Source organism: Phyllostomus discolor, chromosome X, assembly GCF_004126475.2.
Source record: "Phyllostomus discolor isolate MPI-MPIP mPhyDis1 chromosome X, mPhyDis1.pri.v3, whole genome shotgun sequence".
NCBI lineage: Eukaryota > Metazoa > Chordata > Mammalia > Chiroptera > Phyllostomidae > Phyllostomus > Phyllostomus discolor.
Window position 1 is genome coordinate 73481519 of NC_050198.1, and position 8168 is coordinate 73489686.

Sequence of the window (8168 nt, forward strand, 5' to 3'; positions counted from 1 at the left end):
CAGGTCAGATTGAACACTCACAATGTGGTATATCTATATACATAGCTGCCCCACAGCAAGGTAAAACTTGAGAAAAAGTCAACAAGCAAGACAAACCTATTAAGAGGTGGAGTCCTGTTTATTTTTCTATCACCTAGTATAATGATGTGTTTGTTTAAATGTATGTTTTTCTTTTATTACAGCCAGTCATGGCTATCAGTTTAAAAAACATGAATTTTATCATTTCTTGGCATCTTGGCTAAGATCAAGTGTAGTATCTGTTCTTATCATTTTGAAAAACATGGATTTTACTAACACAAGTGAATTGCATACTTCCATTTTCTGAAGAGCATCCAATTTTAATCAATATTTTCACAGAATAAGACACCTGAAAAAGAAAGTATGTATTATCTGAGTTGAGTTGATACAAATGGTTATTCTACACAAAAGAACTATAAACATGACCTTAATTGACCCTAAACTTGCTAATAGTTGTCCTTTCTTCCTGAATATCAGTCAAGATTATCTTCTAGCCAGGATAGCTTTTTAATGAAAACCACTAAATTAAAAAATAGTCAAACAAGTTTTTCTGCCTGACCCAGCAACCAATTCTTTTTAAGGACATAACTAATCTCTTCCCTAATATAAGTTGGAAACTTGCCAATACTTCTCTCCCATCATCTTTCCACATCCATGACTTTTTTTCCCCATGCCAAAGCCAAAACCATCTATTTAGCATCTTATATAGAACCTATCCCAATCATGAAGATGAGAAGAAAGGTTACCATTAAGAGACATAAGAGTCAATGCCTTTTTGCCTCTGCCTGCAAGAAAGACTCCAGAGACAGTAGGATTGCTCCTGGAGCTAAAAAAGTAAAAATAAAAAAAAAACAGAGATGTATGTGCATTGTTAATGTAGAAACACCTAATGTGGCCTCTGTTTTTCTTTATTTCAAATTAGCCTTCCATATTCAACCAAATGGAAGTCACTGCAATTTTTCAATGTGTTAAAATGATGGAAACATATTATGAAATGGCAACTTGGAAACTACTAAATGAACAGTAGAAAATAGTTTATATCCCTTCTATAAAGAGATTTTTTCTACACACGCAGAGAATTAAGTCTATGTATTTATATCCTTTATATGTTTTCCTTTCTATTTACATTTTAAGCAGTTTAAGTATATTTATTAATATTTTGCTCTTCGTGATCCTGTTTTTAAATTATTTTTCTAATGGAATGAGAGAGTACTGGTGAGGTTGCCACTGCTGTTACAATATACCCTGACTTATGAAAGTGAAATGGTGTTCTTCTATCCAGCCATGTCTAGGACAACACACACCTTCTTTTTAAAAAAAATATTTTATTGTTGTTCAAGTATAGTTGTCTACATTTATCCCCCACCATTCCCCTCCCCCACACCAGCCATCACCACTTCCCTCCCCTGCTTCCATCTCTCCTTGGTTTTGTCCATGTGTCCTCTATACTTGTTACTGCAAATCCTCCCCTTCCCCCACTATCCCCTCCCCCTCACTTCTGGTTACTGTTAGATTGTTCTCAGTTTCAATGTCTCTGGTTATATTTTGCTTGCTTGTTTGTTTTGTTGATTAGGTTCCACATAAAGGTGAGATCATATAGTATCTGTCCCTCACCGCCTGGCTTATTTAAATTAGCATAATGCTCTCCAGTCCCATCCATGCTACCACAAAGGGTAGGACCTCCTTCTTTCTTTCTGCTGAGTAATATTCCATTGTATAAATGTACCTTCATTTTTTTATCTACTCATTTATGATGGGCACTTAGGTTGCTTCCAGCACTTGGCTATTATAAATTGTGCTGTTGTGAACATTGGGGTGCATAGGTTCTTTTGAATTAGTGTTTCAGGATCCCTAGGTTATAATATCAACAGTGGAATTGCCGGGTCAAAAGGCAGTTTGAAAAGAGAACCAAATATATGCAAAAACATATTTGCCAATGATACCTCGGACAAGGGTTTGATCTCCAAAATATATAAAGAATTCACATGACTCCACTCTAGGAAGACAAACAATCCAACTAAAAAAATGGGCAAAAGACTTGAACAGACACTTCTCCAAGGAGGACATAGAGAGGGCACAAAGACATATGAAAAGATGCCAACATCACTAGCATCAGAGAAATGCAAATTAAAATCACAATGAGATACCACTTCACACCAGTCAGAATGGCTATCATAAAAAAAAAATCAACAAATAACAAGTGTCAGAGAGGATATGTAGAAAAGGGAACCTTAGTGAGCTGTTGGTGGGACTTCAGACTGATGCAGCCACTGTGGAGAACAGTATGGAATTTCCTCAGAAAACTGAAAATGGAACTGCCTTTTGACCCAGCAATTCCACTGCTGGGATTAAAGCTTCTCAATACCATTGTTCAACATGTTTGACAGATAATGTGATATAATTGTAACAGATATACCGATCCTCAAATTCCTACTAAGCCTTCAAGATACATTTCAAAAGATCCTTTAATGAAACTATCTTGGCAACCTTTCTGTAAGTTTAAATACATTTCAAAATAAAAAGTTTAAGAACAAGAGAAAAATGGAGTAGACTGTTTTTATTAGGTTCCAGATGTCAACCTAAATTGTATGGGAGAGAAATTTTATTCATTATGATACATTCTGATGAGCAGAAACAGGAGCTAGGAGAAGCCCTGGCAAATAATTGTAGCACATGGTGAGAAAGTAGTGGCTAAATGGAGTACATGGTCCATATAAATAATCACTGAGTATCAAGGGAAACATGAATTCCTTGGTTTGGGATTCATGGAGTGGGTTTACCAACTATCAGACAAAAGAAAGAGTCAGTCACAGAGGTAGATCCCATGACTCTGGAAAGGCAGTCCATAAGTTACCAGCATCGGCTTATTACTTTGCCTTAGTTTTTTCTATGATTGTTGTAACAAAGTATTGCAAAAGTGGATAAGCAACAACAGATTTTTTTTGGGGGGGGGTCTACTGGGGTAAGTTTTATTTTATTTTATTGTTTAATTTAAATTTTATTTATTTTTTGTTTATAGAAGTATCATAATTATTTGTATTTCTTTTTTCCTCTCTCTTTTTTTATTGTTGTTCAAGTACAGTTGTCTCCATTTTCCCTCACCACTCCCTCCCCAGCCATCCCCACTTTTCACCCTACATCTTAACCCTCTTTTGGTTTTGTCCATGTGTCCTTTGTACATGTTCCTTGGCAACCCTTCTCCTTTTCCCCCCATTATCCTCTCCCATCTCCCCTTTGGTTACTGTCAGATTGTTCTTTATTTCCATGTCTCTGGTTATATTTTGCTTGCTTGTTTTGTTGATTAGGTTATACTTATAGGTGAGATAATATGGTATTTGTCTTTCACTGCCTGGCTTATTTCACTTAGCATAATGCTCTCCAGATCCTTCCATACTGTCACAAAAGGTAGGAGCTCCTTCTTTCTTTCTGCTGCATAGTATTCCATTGTGTAAATGTACCATCGCTTTTTGATCTACTCATTTATTTACCAATGAGCACTTAGGTTCTTTCCAACACTTGACTATTGTAAATTGTACTGCTATGAGCATTGGGGTTCATAGGCTCTTTTGAATTAGTGTTTCAGGATTCTTAGGATATAATCCCAGCAGTGGAATTGCTATATCAAAAGGCAGTTCAATTTTCAGCTTTCTGGGGAAATTCCATACTGTTTTCCATACTGGCTGCAGCAGTCTGTATTCCCACCAACAGTGTACTAGGGTTCCCTTATCTCCACAACCTCACCAGCACTTGTTGTTGACTATAACCATTTATTGCCTGAGTTCTGTAAGGCAAGAGGCCAGGTGGGATTGGCTGAATATTCCACTTAGTGTCTAACAAAACTAAAATCAAGGTTTTGGACTCCAACTTTTCTGGAGGTTTTAGGGGAGAATCTGTTTTTAGGATCATTCAGATTGTTGGCAGAATTCAGTTCCATGCAGCTATGGGACAGTTCCTATTTCCTTGCTGGTTCTCAGCTGGGAGTTGTTCTGAGTGAGCTTCTAGAGTCTATTCATAGTCCTTGGCTCATGGCTTCTCTTATCTTCAATGCCAGCAAAGATGCAGTGTGTGGGAAATTTCTGTGTTGCTTCAAATATTTCTCACTTCCTTTTCTGCCTTTCTCTTATGCTTTTAAGGGCTCATGTGATTAAATTTTCTATACCATCTACTCCCAGAAATTCAGTATAATCAACCTATTTTAAAATAAATTAACTAGTGACTTATCCATGGCAAGATTTATTTTGCCACATAAGGTATATATAAAGTCCTGGGGATTATTGAATGAAATCTTTTCAGACACTCTAGCTACCATGGTCTTTCAGCTTAGGCACTTCCTAAAGTCATATACTGTGCAGTCTCTTCCAGCATTTACTTCACTTTCTTTTCACTAACTCCTCACAAGCATGATGATCTATCAGATGTGAATGCAACTGAGAGATCTCTGCTGAGCTCCAGTTCCCATAATGCCACTGTATGCAAGCAAACACTGAATATCAATTAAGCATCAAATTATCTTAACATACCTCAAACTATGAAAAACTCTAAAAATTAATTTAACTGTAAATGACTATGTTCATAGTTTCTTATTTCATATAATTCTTGAAAATAGTGCATATGTGGGTATGGAGAAGGAGCCTTTCAAATAAAGCCTCTTTGCTCACAAAACTGGTTACATTAATAAGAGAAGGAACTATCTTAGAGCTAAAACCTAGTGCACTCAAAAGTGTGGGAGGGAGATACACAATGTTTAGCATTTCCCATAAACCTAAACACAATTAACTACTTTCTTTACATGATAATTCAAAGCTCAGAAGCCCATCCTGGAAGAAGACTAGTTATGACACTAAAAAGCTTTTTTAAATCCATTTGTCAAAATAAAAAGAACCAAAAAAGATCTAATGTGTCCTCTATGAATTACTTCTGTAATTATTTTTTCCTCTAGTTTTTCATGAACTGGCTATAGAAACTGACTACAAGACTGGACTGCTGACGGAATAAAATATATTACAAAACAGACACAAAACACAAGAAATTACAGCACTGTTCCCTCCAAGGATGTTCTAAAGTACAAATCCAAATGATATCTGAACCACATAACTCATCCATGCAATTTCTGTATTTTGAAATGTAAATTGATTCAATCAATCATTTATATTTACTTTAACTGAATTTTATTAATATGTTCATAAAACCTTTAAGAATATGAAAAATAAAATTCTTTTAACTCTCCTCTGGAACAGCAATATGTTTGTTCATTTATAAGACTTTTTCTGTCAACAACTGCAATTGGCTGTTCATGTGTATTTGGAAGAACCTTTCAGTTAATAACTACTAAGTAATATGGTTTGTCAGGGAAAAGAAGCTTCATTACCACTGCAAATCATTCACTTGCAGGAAAACTTTGTCTGCTCCATTTCCACAGTTGTTTTATCTTAAATACCTACCCATGAATGCTTTGTATCTCAGCAGACATGCTTACTTAAAACAAAAACATATTAGTTGTCTTAAACAATTAAGGAAAATTGTTTTGGCTTTCATGAGAATATATATATTTTTTGTTTCTGTGTGTGTCATTTTCATTTGCACTTTAGTTTTCCCCACATTGCTTTCTTTAACCCTAAATTCAGAAATTACTTCTTGGTGTGCTTTATGTATTTTGCACACAGTTAATATTTCTTCTACCCCTAATACTTTCTGAACATGCACATTTAAAGACAAAGAATTTGCTATGCTTGTACTCTATAAATAGTGATGGTAAATCCTAGTTATACTTTCAAATTGTAGTGTCTGTTTCCAGCTGTGTATATGAATGTTTCTGATCAGGATATATGTTCCAGTATGTTTATTTTTAATACAAAATTATATCCTTCACAAGCCAACACCAAATGTCAAATGATCAATTTTTATCTGCAGACATGTGTCAATTGCTTGTTAATTGTTCTATTCTTGCACCTTTCTTTTTAAAAGACTTTATTTATTTTTAGAGAAAGGAGGGTGGAGAGAAGGAGAGAAACATCATTGTGTGGTTGCCTCTTGTCCACCCCCTACTGGGGACCTGGCCTGCAACACAGGGATGTGCCCTGACTGGGAATTGAACAGGCAACCCTTGGTTCCCAGGCCAGTGCTTAATCCACTGAGCCACACCAGCCAGGGTGCATTCTTGCACTTTTCTTGATACAGTTCTCTGATAGTTCCCTTTGTCTGTAGTCTGGGGAAAGAAATGAGCCTGAGTGGTTTCTTACCAGAAAGTGAGCATGCTTATTGTAATTTCTAAAGCTTACCAAGTGAAGTACCTCTGTCTTCCCAGGTGGGACATTTCCATGTGCTTCTCTGAAGAACTATAGTAGATTTTGGGAAAGCTGCACCATATAAGAAAGAGATTTAAATTTCAAAATTGAGCCAGATGTACTCCCTTAGGTTATTCACAAGGTTATCAGTAAAAGGAATACAAAATGGATTTGAAACAACTTCTAATGTGATTTCATACTAATTAAAGAAAAAAAAATAAAACCTACAATACAGCATCCAATGGAAGAGAACACTTAAAACTCACACACAGAAGGAAGATGGTGGTGAGGTAGGTGGGACATCAACCCACTTGCTTGTTCACCCAACTGGGACACCTACCTGATCTTCAGAAAAACAGAGTGAACAGCCAACACAATTCCATCTGATATGAAGTTTGGAAGCCAAAGTTTGCTGAGGACATTTAAAAATGGATGTGTAATACAATAAAACCTGGTGCTGTCAGAAGATCAAAGGCACATACAGAAAGACATCCAAAGCATATGAGACAAAGTGGGAGTTGTGAGTACCAGTAAACCTGCTGGAGTGGAGAACCCACCAACAAAGGAGCCACCAACATGTAAAGCCCAAGTACAATAAGAGAGCCCACACAAACAGAAGAAAGGGCAACTCTAGAGAATCCAGAAAAAGAGATCAAAATGACCACATCAATGAGTCCCATGGAACTCCTTCCATAGAAGTTCACCCTATAAAGACAGCTAGCAAAGCAGAGCACTGGGAAATGCAGAAACCAGCAAAAGGAGTCACCTAAAATGGGAAGACAAAAAATAACCTGCAATCAAAATGAATGGAAGACTTTCTACCAAAAGAGTTAAATGAAATGGAGTTAAGCAAAGTATCAGACATGGAATTCAAGTTAATGATCATAAAGATTCTCAAGGAATTAACAGACAACTACAAGGAACTGACTGGGAACTACAACAGTATGAAAAAGTAAATAGAGACTATAAACTAGAACCAGGAAGAAATGAAGAATACAATACCTGAAATAAAATATATGCTAGAAGGAAATGTAAGCAGCCTGGATGAAGCAGAGGACCAAATTAGAGGGTTGGAAGACAAGGTAGAAATTCCTAGGTAAAGAAGCTACACAAAAATAGACTAAAAATATGAAGATAGCTTGGGAGCTGCAAGACAACATGAAATGCAACAACATTAGAATTATAGGAGTACCAGAAGGAGATGAAAAGGAGCAAGGGATAGAAACCCTATTTGAAAAAAATGACAGAAATCTTTCTGAACCTGGAGAGGGGAAAAACCACACAAGTTCAGGAAGCACAGAGTGCCCCAATCAAGATGAATTCAAAGAGTCCTACTTCAAGACACATAATAATTAAAATACCAAGTTTAAACGATGAACAGAATCTTAAAAGCAGCAAGGGAGAAACAGAGAGTAACATACAAGGGAGCTCCAAGAAGGCTATCAGCTCATTTCTCAACAGAAACATTACAAGTCAGAAGGGAATGGCAAGAAATATTCCAAGGAATGAAAAGCAAAGGCCTGCAACTAAGACTACTCTACCCAGCAAGGTTCTCAATTAAAGTGGAAGGGGAAATAAGGGACTTCCCAGACAAAAGAAGGCTAAAAGGATACACTTCTACAAAATAAGCAATGCAAGAGATGCTAAAGGCACTGCTTTAAGAAGAGGAAGAACAAGAGTGAAAGAGAGAGAAACAAGTACAAAGGGGGTAAAATGGCAATGAAAAAATACCTATCAATAATAATCTTAAATATAAATAGATTAAATGCTCCAATCAAAAGATATAGGGTAGCTGAATGGATAGGAAAACATGACCCACACCTACACTGCCTATGAGAGACCCACCATAGAACAAAGGACCTACAC

General features: G+C 36.4%; 1 pseudogene; it reads left to right on the forward strand.

The window, feature by feature from the left end:
• The first annotated feature begins 218 nt into the window (after positions 1 to 218).
• Positions 219 to 337, forward strand: LOC114505920 (annotated as a pseudogene).
• Positions 338 to 8168: the final 7831 nt, after the last annotated feature.